At 35.7% G+C, this 21,441-nt stretch overlaps 1 long non-coding RNA gene across 5 annotated transcripts; it reads left to right on the top strand.

Moving 5' to 3' along the window:
• Positions 1–503: 503 nt before the first annotated feature.
• Positions 504–20,457, top strand: LOC135290936 (uncharacterized). 5 transcript variants are annotated; one of them, XR_010353767.1, is made up of 7 exons: positions 504–1,006; positions 1,861–4,101; positions 4,633–4,747; positions 6,796–6,876; positions 8,839–9,064; positions 17,649–18,413; positions 19,991–20,457. It is a non-coding gene; the product is annotated as an uncharacterized LOC135290936 (long non-coding RNA). The 5 variants fall into 5 exon arrangements; XR_010353768.1 differs by having other exon boundaries at positions 504–2,020; positions 3,944–4,101; XR_010353765.1 differs by having other exon boundaries at positions 504–2,920; positions 3,944–4,101.
• Positions 20,458–21,441: the final 984 nt, after the last annotated feature.

Genomic DNA, 21,441 nt, shown 5'->3' with positions numbered 1-21,441 from the left:
GGCCTCTGGGCTCTGGGCTCGGCCAGCCCAGCTTTGGGGTCCCAGCCCAGCCCAGCTTTGGGGTCCCAGCCCAGCACAACTTTGGGGTCCCAGTCCAGCCCAGCCCAGCCCAGCTTTGGGGTCCCAGCCCAGCCCTGCCCAGCTTTGGGGTCCCAGCCCTGCCCAGCTTTGGGGTCCCAGCCCAGCCCAGCACAGCTTTGGGGTCCCAGCCCAGCCCAGCCCAGCTTTGGGGTCCCAGCCAAGCACAGCTTTGGGGTCCCAGCCCAGCCCAGCACAGCTTTGGGGTCCCAGCCCAGCCCAGCTTTGAGGTCCCAGCCCTGCCCAGCTTTGGGGTCCCAGCCCAGCCCAGCACAGCTTTGAGGTCCCAGCCCAGCCCAGCCCAGCTTTGGGGTCCCAGCCCAGCCCAGCTTTGGGGTCCCAGCCCTGCCCCACAGCACCCCCAGGGCTCCTCCAGGGCTGCTCCCTCTGCTCAGCCCAGCCTGGATCCATCCCAAGGCTGCCCTGACCCGGGGCCAGCACCAGCCCTGGCCTGGTTCAACCTCCTGAGATCCCCACGGGATCCCCTGGGGGTGTCCAGGTCCCTCTGGATGACATCCCGTCCCTCAGGGGTGTCACTGCACCTCAGCTTAATGCCACCTGCAAGCCTGCTGAGGGTGCTTCAATCCCTCTGTGTCACTGTTCAGATATTAAATAATGCTGGTCCCAATACATCAGCTCAGTAGTTTTGTAAAAAATTACTTTGAGAGCTGGTTCAAATACAGGCTTTGCCCTTCAGACACAGGCACTTTGAAAAGCTACCCTTAAACAAGTTACACAAGAATAATGAAATTTTTGTTACCTACAGTTTGAAGTTTCAGAACTGCACTTTTCACACATATCTCAGAACTATATTCTGCTACACTGTCCGTGTAAAATTATTGTACCTGATTTGGGTGCAAGGGGAAAAAATGTTCTTTTACAGTAGATGACAAGTGTTGTGCATCATATTATGCTGCTGCTTTTCTTGGTGAGCTGGACAATATTTTTCTGTTCTGATGCTTCAGTTTGTCTGGCTGCAAACTCTAAATTAAGATGGAAAATGCTTTCATTAATCAGATAAAAATCTACATATTAAAACCAAAGCAAGCTCCACTGTAAGACACAGGTGCCTACCAGTCAGGACTATAAAGAGTTGAATAATTAACTTCTGATTTCACTGAAGCTAAGGTAGAGGTTAAACAGGGGCACCACAGGTACAAAGGAGAAACGCAGCCTTACAAAGAAACTTTCTAGTCAAAGTCTGACAGGGAAAAGAGTGTCTGGGAAGGTTTGAGATCACAGTTTTAGACGACATGCCTCATATCCCACACTTGTGCATTAGGCTTTAATTTTCCTTTTTGGATGAGGTCCTAATGACTATTATTTTATATTGTGGTTCAATATATTCTCTAAAAGCTGTGCCTTCATTTCCTTAAACCAATTTCTGAATAGTATGATATGCTATGATAGAGTATGATTAGATACTGCATTCCATTGGCAATTGCATATTTGTATCAAGATTAGAATGTTTTAAAGTTAAAACTTTAAATTCTTGGTGAAATTTTAGCAACTCTACCTGAACAAAGACAGACACACCCATGAATTTACAAATATGCCACTTTATGAAATAAGAGCCATAAGACACTTGATGAGGAAATTTGTTCCTTAAACTCTGTATTTCACCTAATAAACTCAGCTGCAGGTATTCTTCCTTTAGATCCATCATACTGGAGAGATTAAATAAGAGATGAGTAATTTTACAGAGCTCTGGTATATAAGTATTGAAGTGTGAGGGTTTTTTTCAGAAATAATTTTGTTTCTTCAACTTTTCAATTTGTGCAGCAGAATGAGCCAGGCTGATAAGCAGCCCATAAAACCAGGAAGAATTTAATACTGCTTTCTCACTGCAACATAAAGTCATATTTCCATATGTGCTGTCAGTACTTGAAACTCATTACTGGGATGAAAATCAGACTGCCTTCTACAAAGACAGGTGTTACAAGTAGAAAATTAAAAAAATAGATTATTTTCTGCTTTAAAAATATGATGGTGGTCCCATATCAATCACAGACTAGTTTGGAGATCATGTAAAATAGCAGAAATTGTTTTCCTAATATATAGGATTCCATTTTTTTTTTTCCCTAGACATACTTTAAGGCATTCACTATATAGTATATTTCCAGGTCAATATTAGTAAATTTAAGAAAAATACCCATATTGAACAATAGAAAGAAAAATTAAGATCAGAATTTAAATTGATGCATATATGTATTTATCAGTTTATTTATTTGATTCCTACAAAGGAAAAAAAAAAAAACAAAACACTACCAAAAAAACAGCTGTGGTTATTCAACTTCACAAAGGTTAGGATATATCTTTTCTTCCCAAGCCAGCAGAAAATTTTCAAGATTCACAAAATCAAAGAAGAAAAACCTGATGGCTACAGAAGCAGATAATGTGCTGAGCTCCTTTTTTAGGACTCACTTCAAGACATGGTGCCACAGCACAATCCACAGGCCTCTCTATCCCATTTGCAGAGAAGGGGCCAAAGAAATTAGTGTTACATCTAAGAAGCCACCTATATGGATAATTTAAAGATTCAGAGCAATTGAGAAGGGGTTCTGATCATATGAGTATCAAAAAAAATCTACCAAAGCAAGGTTAATGCAAGTACGCCCCTCCTTTTGAATCCTATGCTAATTTTCTTTTCAAAAATGGCAGGTTAAGAGGATAAATGCTGACAAGGGCACTCAGAAAGTTTCATCCACATCCAGAAAAACACTCAGCTGGAAAAAGCCTTAAGGAAGCCTGAATGGCACCTGGAAAAAAAATTATCTGAGGTGAACATAAAGTCTTCTCAAGGTGGCTTAAAAGTTGACCACAAGAGATTACAATTATCCAGGTATTATACCTAGCACAGAGGAAAATAGGCTTTCAGGAGTTGTCACCTTGAGGAAGTTCAGCTCCAGCTTTCTGATTAATATATCTGTAGTGCAGCCAATGCACGGGCCTTTAATAAATCTGATTATTACTATATCAAATAAAAGGCCCATTTATCAGCCTTTTTTGTAGCTTGGCTGAGCTCACACGCATGCCCATGGAAGTTAATCACACACAGAGCTTGAAACAAAACAAATTGGTTTGTTCTTGCTGGCGTAGTAATTAGGGCAAGCTGGGACAAAGGAAAAACAAGGGTTCAGAGTGTAAGCACTGATCCACAAAGGAAAAATGAAACCAAAATTGTCGTTGGTGAAGAACATTATTCAAGTTAAAAGCTTGCAATTGAGCAGAAGTTAGTTTCTTGACAGGCAGTCAGAAAAACCTAAAATATATTTAAAAGGCATGGATATTTCCTGGCCATTTACAAAAAGTAGAAGACGTTAGTTTTTCAGATGGGGTTTGTAGGCATTTTGTTACAGGTGTCCAGCACGCAACAAATGTCCCAGACTGTGTTTAGCTGACATTTGAATGTGTTTGTACAAAGAAATGCCAACATATGGCCTCCTGATTGCTCTGCCCCTCATGGACTGTGTGCTGTGTTTTCACACTAGCTTCAAGTCTTTTTCATCTATGCTCTCTAAATTTCTGAGCATCACAAAAACCTGAATTGGGAAACTTCAGCTAAGGCAAAATGAGAGAAGATGAAACAAGACCTCCAGGACAGAGCAGCAAAATCAAATGGGATGAGATATGGCTGCAGGCTGGGTGCCAGAAGTCACCCTTCACTGATTTTGAGATAAAACCACTTCGCTTTCCTCAGCTGATTTCCACTGCTATCCACAATCACTTTTTAAATTTTCTGCTGTATCAAGGCATTTTCTGTGCCAGGAGTTTTGGGAGAGCCCACAGGCCACTCCATCTCCAGCAGAATCTTGCTTTTGTGGTAGCCAGTCCTCATTCCTCCTTACCTTATTTTTCACTCCAGCAAAATATTTCATCAAATTGTGCTCATTCAACTGGACATCTCAAATTCTTCCACCAGCAACTCATTCACTTTGTTTTTTATTACTGCAACATGGAAAAATTACCAGCAAAGAACTGAAGCTATGCTCAGCTTTTGGGAGCTTCCACAACACAGAGAAGGTAATGCTGGCTCAGAAAAGAAGCAAGTAGAAAACTGGCAAAATGTTTTCCTTTTTCTGTAGAGACTGCCTTTCTTCATTCCTTTTCCATCACTGAGCTCAGGTTATCATATTGATTATCAAGTTTTTTCTTAATATTTGAAAAAATAACCAATACCACCCAATAACTATTATTATTACAATTGTTAGTAGTAGTAGAAGTAGTAGTAGTAGTAGTAGTAGTATTAATAGTATTATTAATATTATTTATACTTTCCATACTCACACTTGCCTTATAATTAATTCTTTCTACAGTTTTTTGTGATTGATAAACATTGCCATCCAATACCATCTTTTATGCATTTTTTACTGCCTTAACAGTAATCTGCTAAAAGATTTTCCTATATATGAAGTTTGTTTTTTAAAAATAAATCCCAGTTCTTGTGCACAACATACCTAAAATTTCAAAAATCATTGAAATCATAAATGCAACTGTAAAGTTACCAGTCAGTCTCTGCTTTATTCATCTCTCCTTCTCTAATTGTATATAAAGGTGATGCACAGAGTCCTAAGTGATGAAGTACAACATTGTGCACTGATGTGAGGCAATTGAAGGATCCAGAATAAACATCTGGAGTTGATCCAGACCATCCTTTGACCCAAAGCAGGTAACTCATAGTAAAATTGTTACTATGACTGCTCATAACACTTTATTTTTGGCTCTTTTACTGCATAAAGGAGAGATGCAGCATTCCAAGGTGAGTTGTAACTGTGTTATAATAAACAGCTCAGTGGTCCTTCTCTGATCACTTCAGCCTCCCTCTGTTCCAGCTTCCCTGCCATCTGTTGACTGCAAATTTCTGAAACAACCTTCCTCCCTTTCAGAACTTTAAAAGAACCAAGTAAAGAGAGATCCCAGAAATTATCCCCAAATGAAAAGTGTCCATCAGTCTGAAAGAAACTTGCAAAAACAAAAAGAAATTCTGGTCTGCTCCTTGGAGGTGAATGATTTAGGAGAAATTTTTGTTTAGATGCTGTGCTAATACATTCCCTGGTGCCAGAAAGAGGTGTGAAGCAGCACACCAGCACACATATTTATGTTCAGGAACACCTGGGGGATTGCTGCACCTTTTGACAACCACACACAGCCCAAAGGCAGTGAGATATCATGGTACCAAGCATATGCAGAGCACCTGGTTTATAAAGCTAATAAATAATGTGATTTTAAAATTGTGATAACAAACAGTCCATAAGCAATGTGGCAGAGCTGACAAGCACGGCACAGAAAGGAGCTTGTTTTGAGTAGGACTTATGCAGAAATAATCATTCACTCCCTGCCTGAATTTTTCCCCTCACCTACACAATTCTCAAACTCATAGTGTGGTTAAATATTTAACTGTACAGGCACTTTAGCAGTGTTGGGAAATGAAGATAAATTGCAGGCACTGGCAGCTATTTTGTCCATTCACAGGGCCTGTGATGGAGAATATTCAGCTTTAATTGCACCTGCACGAGGACAGAACAGCAGCCAGCCCCAAGCACAGGAGATGTCCTCGATGCAGATTGCCAGCAATAAGCGAATAACATATCTGTGGGATAAAAAACCTCATTTAGGCAATACTAATCACCAGCTGTGTGCTTGCAGGTAGTGAAAGCCCTCTGAAATAATGGGCAATCACAACATGTTGCCAGGTGTGGAATAATAAAGGTTCAAAAGCTACTTTGACGCCAACATTTTTATTTTTATTTTTTCTGAAATGTACTGTGTCTTACTTCCTTGACATCCTGCAAAAAAACCACAATGATCCAGAAAATTAGCTGGTGACACTTTTGTTTTACACTGTTAGTTTGTCATAGTATAGGTCTTTCTTTTCTTTTCTCTTCTCTTCTTTTCTTTTCTTTTCTTTTCTTTTCTTTTCTTTTCTTTTCTTTTCTTTTCTTTTCTTTTCTTTTCTTTTCTTTTCTTTTCTTTTCTTTTCTTTTCTTTTCTTTTCTTTTCTTTTCTTTTCTTTCCTTTCCTTTCCTTTCCTTTCCTTTCCTTTTCCTACACTTTCAAAGACTAAGGATGGCTTTACAAGACAGAACCAGAAATATTAACCTTTGGAGTGAGTTTAGTACCTATTTAAACAATGAAAATATTATATTTTCCTTCACTTTTTCACAATATATGCATTGTCTGGGTTTTATGGTCTCTGTTCAGGCTCAAATTGATCAGCAGCTTTAAAAAAATTGCCAATAATTGTGACTGCATTGTGCAACATTTCCACTTTTTTCCACTGCCTACATATGCAGTGTAAAAATCTTGTTATATGAGTGAAGTGGAAAAATAACAACCCTGTGATTCTGTGGTGGTTTTTATTTGGCAGACTAAACTGTTTATGGTAGGTTTAATTATTATCTGTCTGTCTATCTGTCTGTCTGTCTATTTTTCTCCAGAATTTTCAGATTTTCACTGTAGTTTATAGCTACCCACTTCTCTGAAATTATCAATAAGCTGAGAAAATTGAAAAGTTCTCTGGTGTGACCTGGGTGATAAAACTGCTCTCTTGCCCTCTGATCTGAAGAAACTGGGAACAAACTACAAAGTTTGGAGTGACTTTGTTAAGTCATGTTGTACATACAGCAGTTTTAAGGGTTGTATCACTGGTTTTAAGTAGTTAGGATCTGTGACAATATCTACCAAGACAAAATATTGACTTTTATTTTATTTTTTAAGGTATTGATGCTGGTAAAAATACACAAGGAACACATGAGGTGATTCATGCATTGCTGCATCAGTGATTGTCTCTGCTGTAAGGTACTCCCCATCTTAAATCCTGAAGAAAAGCACATTTCAGCTGCATTTCACACAGACCAGTAGATCTGACATAGCAGAAAGCAATAATTTCACAGATCAATATCACTTAGATATTCACTAACAGTTTCCTTTAATTTTATCATTTTTTTTCTAAAGGAAATACTTTCAATTATATTTATTTTATTTCTAAAGGAAAATAAAATTTCTGAACTATGCATTATGACTAAAAGAAATGTTGAAAGAGTAAATATTTTTCCCTCTTACATTAAAAAGCTCTTAAGGATTAGCTCTTTGATCTTCAAACATTCTCCCTTCAAAATAACTCTGTAAATTATATCTCTTGTCTCCTGAAATTCATCATCCTGTAATTATTTTTATTTTCCACAGAAGCTGCCTGTAGGGTCCTGACACCAAACTGCCTGTGACACATTGCAAAACCGATTTTACATATTCTTTGTGTTTCATAACTATCCACCCAGCATTAATGAATGGGTTCCAAAAGAGAAAAGTAATTAGGCAGTGTATGTGAATGTTCAAAGGTGATAAAGGTTCAGTGCTGTTTGTTAAGGGATGAATCCACAAAAAAACTAAGGAAGGCACAGAGTGAGGTGTCTAAATAAAAGAGAAAAAAAAAAAAAGGTCACTAAATTCCTAAAGGCTTTTTTTGGCTGTGCATTACCTGTTATTTCTTTTTGCTGTATGGGAGCACCTTTAGTCTGAGATGAAAAACACAGGGAACTGGTCACAGACTGGCAGGGGTTTAAAGGCTCTTTTTGAGAGATTAATCACAGAGTAAGACTGAGCCACGTTGGCTGGCAAAATGTCATTTCCCATGGTTTCCTGAGAGCTTTTTTAACAGGTTAGGAAGAAGGGGGTTCAACCTCTGCTCTGCTGGAGCCTTGGGCAGCACCACAGAACACTCCTGCTGGAGCTGCTCTGAGCTGGGGCAGGATTAAATGGTCAGAAGGGTTGGGATATTTGTGTGCCCTTCTCCTCACCCAGTGGTAATGTCAGCAAGTTAAAACTTACTTCTCTATCACTTCTTTTTATTTTGGGCTGAATAAAAGGTTTTTGTGGTTTTTACAGGTAGCTTACACACTTCTTTCATGCTGAAATTCCACTAAGTCCAGGATTCTCACTGGCAGGTTTATCCACAAGCTGCTTTATGTTTTACCAGCCCAAATCCACCTGTTTTCCACCTGAGCTGAGATTCCTGGTGCATCAAAGAAAATAAGCACAAAAGAAAGAGCAAAAAACCTTCTCTGAATTTACATACCAATAAAGCTGCGTTTACTCATTCCATTGCTTTTGGAACTGTAAATTGAATATTGGTATCATCTTTATGACTCATGGCAACATTATTTAAGCATCTCTGTAGCAGTTTGTATTCTTTCCTCACCAGAAGGAATTGACTGTATAACTGTATTGTCTCTATGTCTAGATTTCTCTGAGACAACACTTAAGGGACAGAATGCCTATTAGTTCCAGCACATTCACAAAATGGGTTAATATTTGGTATTTTTGGGAAAAGGCTGACATTATTTTAACACACACTAATCAAAGGGTGATAACTAGAGTCTGGAAAACTGTGGAAATAACTTAGCCACTTACATGGGCTGCAGTATTGAAAGTGTGCATATGCTGTAGCAAGCTTTGTACAATGTGGACATAAAAGGGGAGGATCTACTTTAAAAAGTAACTTTGGAAGATTTTTGCTAAGCAAAATCCATACACAGAATGGACAGTAAGGACAGAGCACTGAGTGAAAAGGGGTGTATAAACATTTTCATATTTTCTCATTTTTTTATTATTTGTCTGTTATTTTAAGCACTTATTTCTGAGCTCTCTTTAGCACCATGTTGACAGCTCACCTATTCCTCTGCAGTCCTTAAAGAAAATAGTGTTGACCCTCCAAGGAGAAAAGGAGAAATGCTCAACATCTTTTTTTTCTGATATTTTCAGATCACAGGAAATGGTAGAAACTCAAATTAACCTTAAAAAAAAAAATTGTTCCTGGCTCTCAAGTAAAATGAAATTTTGTGGTATCATCATGGAGCACAGACTGCGAAAATCTGTGCAAGGACAAAGAGGCAAAGAGACTTTGCAATGTTCTCATCACTTCAGCAAATTAGTCCTGACTATTGTAAAATTGGAGGTGTCTTAATCCCAACAGCTTCTTCCCTCACAGGTAAAGATAAAGCAGATTCCAATTTCTTAGAGAAAATCACAAGTTTTTCCATTAGGGTAGATGGATTTGTCATATCTGATTCCATCCAAACAGGAGTTCTGTTCAAACACCTCTCCAGGTTACCAATTAGGCACCACTCTCTTTTCTGAGAGCAGCAAAATCAACACTTCCTTGATTGCATCACTCCTTTGCTAAAATATACAGATTTTTTTTGTATTAATACTAAGAAATAAATATAATTTGGCTGATTCAGAGCATGCAAAACCCAAGAAAAACTGCTAAAAACCCCCATGACTTAGGATAAATTAGAAGATCACTCCTGTAATATTTATTTTATCTATATCATTAAGAAATATATTTGTTATTCTACCTTTGCAAAGGTGTTCAAAATAGCTGAGAATGAAAACAAGTTTGTTTCTCATTTGGGGATTAAAATATTCTCAGACATTTAGGGTCAGTTTGTGATCTCTGGAGGTTTTCTTGTGCTCTAACCTGCGAGAGGCTGAAATATTAATGGTTAATGATTCAAATAATCAGCCCTTTGCCAGGGCTGCTTTGCTGAGGTTGGGTTTGCATCCAGAAGCTGAATGGCAGGAGGGGAATTTTTGGGTGATAAATGGTAAAAACTCTGATCTGCATAAGAAGAGACCAGGGGTGAGCATCCACAGAAGCCCACAACTACCTGGGATTTGAAATCTTTCCAGTTTTCTGTTGCCGTGTTTTTGTAGATAATAACCAAAGTTGCTACATACTTCCTTTCCATTGTAAACAAATTGTTCTACAATAAATTACCACACATATAAATACATACACTCACACCTGCCATTAAATATAATTTCAATCCAATCCAACCCATGTGATTTTTAAACAACAACCTCATTTACCCCACCTCCAGTTTTGGGTTGCAACAACCTTCTCCCACTGTTTAGGAGGAACTGCTCAGCAGAAATATTCACAGTTTTGGTGCTTTGGATGTGGAAAAACCTTTCCATGAGATTGTCTCCAGAAGTTCTTGTTAATCCAGTCATGGGTTGTATTGTAAATATTTTCTCTGTGTTCTTAGTGATATCTCCTCTGCTTTCTCTATTTTTTGCGGGCTGTTTGATGGGGGTTTGATACTCTTTATTCCATAGACTGGCTGCTGGATATCCTTGCTATCTCACCCCCTCAACACCCTTCAAATCAAGACAGAGATGTCTGACTTCACCTTGTGAAACACTGAAGTGGCTCGTCCACTTCTGTCCTTCATTTCTCTCACTCAGCTTTAAGTCATGAATGGGTGTAAGGGAAAAAAGTGAAAAGAAAGAACATTACTAAAAATCATAAGCAGAAATTATCCTTGCACTGATTCTCCTTAGATTTCTCACTCCTGATTTCTCACTGATCTCTGCAGATCCTTACTGTATTCTGACCTATTGACCACTGAAGAAAATGCTCACCTCTGTTGTCTTGTGTTCTAATGTTCATTTAAAAAAACCCAACAAAACAAACAAATGAAAAATACCAAAACAAACCAACCAACCAACCAACCAACCAACCAACCAAAAAAAAAGGCAGAAACAACCACTAAAAACACCCCACCCCAAAAAAAAAAAAAAAAGAAAACAACAACATCAACAACTAAATAAAACAGCAACAAAATAACCAAGAAAACCAAACACAAACTGCAAGAAAAATTAAAAAACCCACACCAAACTGTCTGGAATTCACACACTCTCTTTTAATATTTGGATGCTACAAGTTGGCTGCAAATGGATTTATTGATGTGAAAAGCACTGTATTTTTTTTACCTGCAGGCACAAATGGTGGCAGCTAGTCCTTAAAAAAGGGCAAGAATTTTTTCGACAAGAGTTCATTTAAATCCTATTTCTTTCCACTATTAAGGAGCTGTCTTTCTCTCTCCCCTTTTTTTTTTCCTTTATTTTTCTTTTTTTTGTAATAAATCACTTTTATTTTTCCTCACCGGGAAGTTTAGATTCACTAAGACAAAAAAGCATTACTACATGCACTTTCAAAAATTAAGTGGCAAGAAAACGAGCTGGGCTTCCAAAGGTAGATCCTATTAGAGCTGTCAACAGGGTATAACAATGCAACTGCTATTATCCTGGTATTGTAAGTAATATGTTATTCTTAAAAATTATGTCTAATTGTGGATGTTTTGAATATCAGCATCATTATTTTTGCCTTTCTAGCTAGCACAGAGAAAATTGAGATTAAGAAAAATATTAATTTGAGGGTATTTTTCCCCTGGTTTAGTCTTTGTTGAAGAATCACACACATTTCAGATAATTATTCGTTTCCATTATAAGTTTATGGGTGAAATTCTTTCAAGTGGGACCCTATTTCTAGAGTAGCTTTGTCTTCATAACGAAGTGAATTATGAAGTGGGGAGTCTGATCATTTGCAAATCGAGGCTGTGAATGCAGAGATTCTACCCTAAAAGGTGTTTTTGAAATATTTTCCTGCTTACGTTTGTCCTCTTAAATTAAAAGAAAAAAAAAAAACCTCAAACAAATAAGAGTTCCACATTGTAAGATACAGAATAAATTAGCATTATGCTTAGAGAAAAAACTTCATCTCTGACAAGGAAGGTCTTGAGAGAAAATCAGATGGCCATTAGTGTGTGAATTCTGATATCAGAGGCTTAAATCATATTTGCAACAAATTGATGCCTCCCACCTTTATTTACCAGTTCCTAAAAGTGCATAAAACACTGGAGATCTTTTAGGCTAATGCTGCTTCCCACTTCAAACTACTCACATGGTCAACCATTTATTTGGAGAATATTAAATTTAAAAAAATTTAAATCCCATAAATATTTTTAAAAGATAAATGCAAATATGTTATTTCAATATAAAATTTTCATACTCCCCCCCCCCCAAAAAAAAACAAACAACAAACTAAAAAAAGAATCAGCAAAAATTAAAGGTATTCGAATGTTATGTGCATTTGACTGTGATGGAATATAATGAATTGGTGTCCCCACATTAAAGTCTGGAGAACATTAGTGCATGTTTATTGATTTCTTCTGATGTGCATGAGAAATATTCTATCAGGTAATACCTTTAATCTTTCATTTTTGCTATTCTATCAAATGGAAAACCTTCCTTCCAAGAAAACATTTTCTTTTTTGGCATAAATTAAGCTTTATACAATTAAAAGCAAAAAGTTAAAAATTACTTTATATTTAGATAATTACCTGGATGAAATAAAAAAAAAATTCAAAATTCTAAAAAAGAAATAAAAATGAGGGAACTACATGATTCACCTGTTATTGTTTTATTTTAAGGCAAACTTTAAGAAAATCAAAACTTCTTTACAAAGCCTTTCATTTCTTGATTTGTCTGTAGGCTTAGTTAGAAACTTTCTGTCAAGAAAGATTTCTATTTTCTGCAGTTAGCAGAGGGAATATTTCAAATGCCACTGTTCCCTTTTTAGATCAGTTTTCATGGTTTTGGAAGTAATTTTTTAAAACTACAGTGATTTCCATTTGACCATTTCTGCATTAATTAGATGACATGGTGACCATCATGAGCCTGACTGGACTTATTCCTCAGGACTTTCAAATCTGAATCCTAATGATTTCTGTGAACTTGGGTTTCTGTCCTCTGATAACTCTTCACTCTTGTGACTCCAGATTCCAGATCTCTGAATTTCACTTTCCCATTTTGAATGAAAGAGAAAATTTTAAACACTCTCATTTTTTAATATATTGCCAGGACTTATTTTCATATTGTATCAATCAGAAGATAAATTTAAAACCATAATAACAATAATAAATTTCAAATGACATTGTAGTGAAGGAGGACCTGTTTCATGAGGATGGGGAGCATCTGCTCTGTGGTGATGGCATCCAAATTTTAGCTGTAGTAGGTTAGACAGAACACAAATAATTAATTGAAATTAACCTTTGGTTATTGTACACAGCGCTTGTATAATTAACAGAAGCTGAACTATAAACTCTCTATGACAGCAGCTGAGTTTAACTGGTTATAAAAGCTCAACTCTGAGCAGCATTTTTTGTTTTTCATTAATGCACACACTTTATTACAGGTCCTTTCTACATTGTTTGCTACACAGGTTTTCACACTTCACAGTATGAATATTCTTGCTGTACACATTCTAATTAGGAAGGATGCTTGAGACATCTGATTATAAGTCAAAATCTCCATGGCTTTGAGTAATTTGGGTCCACATTTCACTGGTGCTCTCCTGGAATGAGTAACATTTGAGGCAGGAAAGGGAATAAATGGGACAATGTCCTTTTTTCAGGTCAATTCAATAATGATATAGCAATGAAAAGACCCAAAAGAACCTGAATGGATTTCTAATATAAATATGTGGAAGATAAAACTGAAACAACAGCATATACAAGATTCATTCTGCTGAAGCCATCATCCACTTAAAAATGGAGCTGGGAAGGTCATCACCTGTATAACAGTACACTTAATTTTAACAATTGAAGCAGATACATGGAAGCATGGAAGAAATGAGAGCTTGAAAGGCAAATCCACAGAATGTAGCTCTTCAAGGAAATCAAATCTTACTATTACCACATTCAAGTGCTTGAAAAATGTCAGAAATCAGGATGCTCTGCAAGTTCTAACTTTTGAATCCATACCAAGCAATTATGAATAATAGCTTCCTCTTAGAAGTAAAATGAAGCCATTTCAGAGTCAAAATTGTGAAAGGATTTGCTGAAGTATACACAAAAAGTAATATTTTAGTGATAGTTCAACAGCATTCAATAAAATTATTTCCATTTCCCACTCATAGCACTGTAACCTTATGTTAGGAAATTCTGTCAGGAGCTGCACAATTACTCTTTTGATAAGATGTGAAAAATCCATCCCAGTCTTAACAACTGATGCTAGAAAAGAATTTCCAAGAAAGATTTCTGACATAGTAATAGTTTTGGACATAACATTTCTGCTCATATTACTGGTGTTGAATACCATTTTATAGTTCTTTTGTATGGAGCCTTTGCCCTGATGTGGTGTTAGGAAAATAAAATAGAATAAGTACATAAAGTAAATCTTTTTACTTTTCTGTACATTTATTAGACCACACTGGAAAACTTCTATTTTTTTTCTATCACACACTTGATGCTAAAAAACAAACCAGTAAACAAACAAATAAAGCCCTCTTCAAACATCCCCTGAGTTGATTCTTAGAATAAAATAAAGTGGAAATATATTTCTGTCTTTGCTGAATTATATGTTTAGCTCAGTGAGAATCTCCAGCACCTTAATGAAATGGGAAAGATATAACCTTCATGTTTTAGGTGTAATTTCCTTAATGACATGAAGATGTGCTGAGATTTGGCTAAATTATGAATTTCCAGAACTCACATAATCAAAAAGTTTGGCAAATGCACTCAGCTGCTACAGATTTCTGAGGTATGACAGGGGACTGCTGTTCATCTTTGTTCAGCCACCCTTTAAATTCATTCAAGTACCAATTTATAACTCCCAGTTTGTAAATAGAGCTTTCATTCCAAGTATATAAACTTCTCCTCTTTAAAAGAAGCCACATGCAGTACAACCTGTGGCACATTCTACCTGAATAATTTTCATAAATTATGGAAACACCTGTGTGTGGTTAGCCAAAATAACCTTTTTTTTTTTGGTGGCAATAAGCAGTTTCAGGAAACAGAAGTGTGGGGGAATTTTTGAAACACAGATTGACCTTTCTGCTGTTTGGTTTCCACCTGTGATAAATCAGAGAGTGTCAAGTCATTCTGAAAGAGGCAAATAAACACAGGACACAGGGAAAATGGAAAATAACTCCAGAAAGAACAAAAATGCATTTTGATTAACCTAAAGGGCTAAAGTACTCAGATTCAGTTTTAGGTTTTTAAGGATATGTGGTTTGGTGCAACTCAAAGAGTGTAAAAAGGAAAAGAATTTCAGTAATTTCTAACCCATTGAGGTTTTGATCCAAGGATCTGGCATCCTGATAATTTTGACCAAAAGCCAAAATATGCTTGTTTAAAATATTTTATTGTAATTTTCCCAATTACATTATATTTAATTTGGGCTTCCAAAATCCCTGAGGATAGGTTTAATTTTTCCCACAGAACTGATACCAAACCCTTTTCTTTGGATATCAGCTGAAGCAGGAAAACACTGTTAGAGCTGAATCATGAGTCAGAGAAACCAAATTAAATACTGACTTCCTTCAGGGGTTACGGTATCAGAGAATTACCTATTGACTTGGACAGCCTCATGTGTTTTCAACTGAATTTACCTTACTTTATGCCCTGTAGAACAGAAAATTCTCCAGGAGATTGTGCCTGTTTCTGAGCTCATAAACTCTCTGACTGGATATACTACTTTTTTTCTTTATAAAACTGTGTGGAATATGAATAATAACTTAGATAGACTTCTACTTGTTCAAGAAATTGTATATGTATTTGCCTGAATGTGCTGTTTCTTCAGTTTTATCTTCTAAATATTTATATTAAAAATCCCTTCAGGCTGTTCTTTTGGGCCTTTTCACTGGTATAACATTATGGAATCAACTTGAAAATTCATTAAATTAGAAATGGTTGCATAATATTTTTTTTTTTAATTAGGAATTTTTTCCTTAACTTCCTTGCCTGGGAAGAATTGTTAAAGAAAAAGTTTTCTTCAGAAGTATCTTTCTACTGAAACGGGAACCACTATTGATAGAATTGAGTTTAAAAGGGAGTTTCTGTGATTGAGACATCCCTGGTGTGAGCAGCTCTGTGCTTAAAATGAAGTTGAACTAATTTTCTATTTTAAGCTGGTAATTTCCCTTACGTGTTAAGATTATACTTCAGGAAATATAATTTTTTTTCCATGAACCCTTGAAAAGATATAAACCCACACAAAACAACAGAAATGCATTCTCCATCCCCAACAGCATAGGTACTAATTAATTTCTGTGTAGAACAGTTTCAAACTTAGGATGTAAAACAATCTTACACAAGGAGAGGTCTGCATCGTGGTTAACAGGAGAAAGCCTTGGCCTGTCTGAGCTGGGATAACTCCTGGCAAAGACCTGGATTTAAAATGTAAGAATCACTATTTGCTGTTTAGCAGCCTAAGATCTCAACAGAAACAGCTAGACTTGCTGTTTTACAAAATTGTGGGTAATAATACAGAAAATAAGCAAATTTCTAAACAGGCAACAGAAAAATCGCTACCATTTAAACAGGAAGATGCTGCCTTAAAACAAGGAGTGGCAATGCTCCCCCTAAATAAAAACCTTATTTAATCAAAATGGTATCAAGCATAATGTGGGGTTTTTGTCTTATCAATTCTGACTCTGAGAATGGAAAAAGCCCAGATACAGCTGAAGCATTCAGTGCCTAAATTTAGTGAAAATCTTTTCAACTTCTGCACTGTAGAAGTTCCCATCTCTGCAGGTCAGCCCAGCATTTTTGTTCCTCCAGCTCTGTTGCTCCAGCTTCTTTTGGAAATCAACATGCAGATGAAACTAAGCCTGCATTAAAAGCAGATTTCACTGTTTTCTCATGAACAGAGTGTAGGTAAAATACCTGCAGTGGAGACGCCCGTGTGAATCCTGCCAGGAATGTCAGGACACCACTCAAAAATGTTATTTAAGGGAGGGTTTGCAGCTCAGAGAACAAATTAAAATGAATGATGACATCCCTTGCATAGATTTATTGTCTCTGTGGGGTTTTTCTTTTACTTTTTATAACCATTCTACTGTAAGTAATTTGTAGGAATCCATCTCACTGCTGTGAGTGTACTTTTGTATGATTCTGCAACTCAAAAAAAACTCCTGTAATCATTTAGTGTCTGCCCCAGAACTTTAAATTGAAGACTAAGTTCCCACAAGAAAACAAAGACCAAACTGCATTTTTAGTCAGGGCATCTTCCAGCGGAACAAGAAACACTGATGTGAGATAAGCTGTGATCATGTGCATGAATAAAAACAGTGTGAGTGCGATTATTGCTCCTGGATGTAGAGATTGAGCCATTACAAATAAGGTCTCTTGGTTAGAAATGCATTTTTTAAAGCTCTTTTCCTTTTTGGTAGGATTTTTTTTTTTTTTTTTTTGCAGCAAAAACCTTACCTGAGTATTGTTTAGCAATTCCAGGAGCAGTAAATATGATCATATGCTGGCAGAATTATTGGTTATCAGTCATTATTTTCTTATGGGTTAATTTTCACTCCATTCCCCCTGCTCACTGATGAGAGTCTTCACTTACTAACAATTCAACCCCTGATTTTACTGACCTACTGAGATTTCTATTAAGTTGCTGTGAGTACAATTCCTTCTAGAAATGACCATATGCTGACTTAATATTATCATTATTAGCTTGCAGATATAGGGCAGCTTACATTCCTTCATTGCCATGGCCTCTCTAATTTTATGTATCCGCCCTTGACTTACCTCATACAAGACTCTAAATCAAAGCTATTGTTAGTTCTACCTTTTTTTTCCTCAAAAAAGAAAAAAGTTATGTAAAAGGCAGTGTTTTAAAAAGAATCCAAGAAACAGTCAGACTTTAGTCTTCACAAGGCTCAGAAATGTCATGTATAATGCTCCTCATATAATATAAATCTTCCAATCCTCTTTCTGCAATAGCCATTTAAATTCAGAAACAAAATGGAATGTTGAATGATGAACTCTGCTTTGACCAACTCCTCAGATTTGTCTTTTCTACAATGTTAAAGCACAACAATGAAATAAGGAAGAGAAATAATTTTGGACCAATATGCAGACTTTGGATTGGTAATGTCTGCTGATTCAAAACACTTTTCTGTTTACAATCAGTACAAAGTTGCAATAGAGAACAGATTATTTGTGATATTAGGTAAGACCTGTTCATGCTTCAATAATTTAGAGAAGAGATTTAAAGTTCTGTAGTAGTAAATTACTGAAACCATTTTATTTTAGAGCACCTTTTCCAGTACCTAGTTTTTTCCTTCACTTTGTAGCTCCAAATGTACTTTAAAGTTACTGTACTCAAGAACCAAAAAAAAACCCCCACCCCTTATATGTTGTATTTGGCCTTAGGGAATAATCAAAATACAAATAAATAAAGCATTTTTACACCTCCTGGTTTTCATAAATGTTGAATTCATTGAGCTGTGAAAATCAGACCTGGTATTCTGAAGTCCAAAATTAATTCAGGAGTCATATTTGAGGGCTTATGATTCAAATAAGTTTAAATCGTTGGGATTTGGGGTTTTTATAATCAGGCCATATTCATTGCTCAAGATTCAGCTTCTGCAAATACTGAGCATTCGCATTATTTAACTTTCAGAATTCCAATAGAATTGTTTCTATTAATAGAGCTGTGTGAGTAGATAAACATCTTCAGAACTATGACATAAAATCCAAAGACCTGTAAGTATACTAACAAGTTTGGAATTTTAATAGTTGCCTTTCAAACTTCAATAGATATTAATCACAAATGTCTTTGTATAACTCAGAACTCTGTTAACCTTCATTTCTGTAGGCAAATAAAACCCCGAAATTAAATCACATTAAAGCTGTAAAGATTTTAGGGGAAAGTTTCCTGTTGTCCTTTCCATGAAACTGAAAATCATTGATAATGTCTGCTTTGGGAAATCTAATTCCATTGATATATTAACAGAATTCAGTTCCACTTTTTTTTTTTTTTTTTTAATTGCTTATCTGTTTAGATTCATGTGTACATTATATTGGCACACATCTATATTTTTAATGTGTTTTAACACACATTCTTGTTACACTGGTTTGGAAACCACCATTAATTTAATCTGATGAGGTAGTGCTAAATATTTGTTTTTCTTTTTTAAAATGGCATTTCTACTGTCTTTTAGATATTTGAAAGTTTCCTGCCATTTTACAAGAGGAAAACCACAAAATTTTGTGATTTCTTTAACAAATCCTGTTTTTCATTTCAGTATTTGTCTGGGAGAGGAAAACTGCACCTGCACTTTCTTCTTCTCAGAAATTTGCTGATATTTTTGCTACAAGGTCTCAGCATCTCAGGCTTCTACAGAAGGATTTGAAAGTTTTTAAAGCCCCATCTAAAATTTGCTTTTCAAAGAAATACCTCCCCGTAGTCTAAAAACCTCAATATTAGACTTCCACTGTAAAAGAGTAAGAGAACAACTTCAAGCAAATCAGGGATTTTGGTGTAAATAAGAAACTGAAGAAATTAAAACATAAAAGAGCAAGAAAAAAATTAAAGAAAAATTTAGGCTGTTCATGGAGAAATATCATATCAAAGAACTCTTTTCAGACATTTCCCAAATGGAAATTTCAAATGTGTAGAACTTTTTAAATTTACTTTAGAGAAGGCAAAATGTAATGAGTATATAAGAAGAATAATTTTGCAGTGACAGATTTTTATACAATTCCCTCTAATAGAGTTGGTTTTTTTACTAATATGTTTTTTTAAAAATTTCTAAAATTAGAAATGTTTTATTTATTTATTATTTTTTGTCTGCATGGGTTTGACATGAATATGCAAGAAGTTATGTAAAGATGTTATTTACAGACAGCCAGTAGCTTTCAAGAGAAATTTAAAATAAGAAATAAAATAGATATAATATGGAGACATCTTTAAAGATGAACACCTAGATTTAGATGGAAAATAGTATTCTGATACTGGTTTTATTTTAAAATGTCCAATTTAATGTGAAAAAAAGAGAAATTCAGATCTCTAAAGTGTGTGGTTATTTGAGTTTTAGAGTTTTATTAATTGATACTGCAATCTATGTCTCCTTTATGTATATTTCTTATTCTTCTGATAAATTAAAACCATCAAAAGTTCTTCAGAGCCTCTTGAGGTTTTTTCTTGGTTTGAGTTTTTTTAGGCAAAATTTTAAATTGGAATACACATATATAACAGAGGTGCAATTATTTGAAGGAGGAAAATATATCACAAAATAATAATTTTTTAAATTATAATTTCTTTCCTTGTCTCTAAAAAGGAAGACTCCACAGCCCATTTCTGGCAGTATTTCATGCCACTTGAAACAGGTGGAATTTTATGAGGAGAAGGAGGAGCTGAGAGGGCAACCTCTGGTAGATTATCTCTCCTGTAAACTCAGATGTTCTTTCTCAAAAAGGAGAAATACCTTACAGAAATACCTGAGTGTCTCCAAGTATCAGGACCTCAGGATAAGTAATGCAGAAAAGAAAATATCTGCTTTGGCAATTATCTCATTTTCTAATTGCAAGTTCTATATCTACTTTGATTTTGCCAGGGTGGTTTTGTCTGGGGTTTTGGTTGTTTTGTTTTATGATTTTTTTTTGCTTGTTTGCGTGTTTATTTTTGTGGTTTTTTAGTTCTGGGGGGTTTGGGGTTTTTGAGGGTTCAGTTTTGTTTTGTTTTTTCTTTGGTGCTTTTATTTGATTTTGGTTTTGGGGGGTTTTTGGTGGTTGGTTTGTTTTGGGTTTTATGTTGGGTTTTTTTTTTTTTGGTTTTTTGCTGGTTTTTTTTTTTAGGTTGGTTGGGGTTTTTTAACTGTTGTTTAAAAATCACATTGTTCAATCAGAATAAGATGAGCTGAGCCTGGGTGATGATGGGAACCACTGACTCAAACAAACTGTCTGGGCTGAATTTCCTATTCCATCCTACCAACTCTGCTGTCTGTTACCACAGGTAAAGGAAAAAAATGAGAAAACATGAAAGAACTAAAAAATATGGGAGATGTTCAACAGCTAGAATTGGGTTCCCAAATTAAAACTGTGTTTTATTTCAGGTATAATGCATATTCCCATGGCAGCACAGCCTTGTCAGAAACAGTGGAGGTGAAAGTTTCTGTTAAAAGGACTAAGGTGGAGAGGACAATTATATATGTACTTTCAATATATATATGTACTTTCAATATTTAAAAAAAAAAGTATTGTACCTATATATTTATGCAAACTTATATATAAATTTATATCAATGCAAAAATGAAAGACTTTACCTTGGAGATGAAGCTATTCAAAATGTTAATAGATATTGAAAATTCACTATAATTCCCATCTAGAATTACTCTGTAGTAAATTTTAAAAAATATGGTGAGAAAACTATGAATATAAATTAATTTCACATCCAAATGCATTTATTTTTGGGGGAACATATGTTGCAGAAGCAAGGGATTATGCAAAGAGGTACTGCACATATGTTTTGAGAATACAAAATTTTACCATATTTACCAAAACATGGTTGGCATATATCCCTTCTTAGCTCTGCAAGGTAGCCTGCCATGAATCTATTAGAAAACCTTTTATTTTTGTAACAATTGAAACTTTTTATTTTTAAATTATTTAGAAATGTGGTAATAGGAGATACTTACTCAAAGCTACCATGATTACTTAAATAAAATTAATTGCGCAGTGGTAGAAATCTCCTTTATCTGTAAGAGGTGCTTGCTTTGAAACAAAATATATC

This window comes from Passer domesticus, chromosome Z (assembly GCF_036417665.1).
Source record: "Passer domesticus isolate bPasDom1 chromosome Z, bPasDom1.hap1, whole genome shotgun sequence".
In the NCBI taxonomy this organism is placed as follows: domain Eukaryota; kingdom Metazoa; phylum Chordata; class Aves; order Passeriformes; family Passeridae; genus Passer; species Passer domesticus.
The sequence above is the reverse complement of the archived record's forward strand: the minus strand, read 5'-3'. Positions and strand labels throughout refer to the sequence as shown.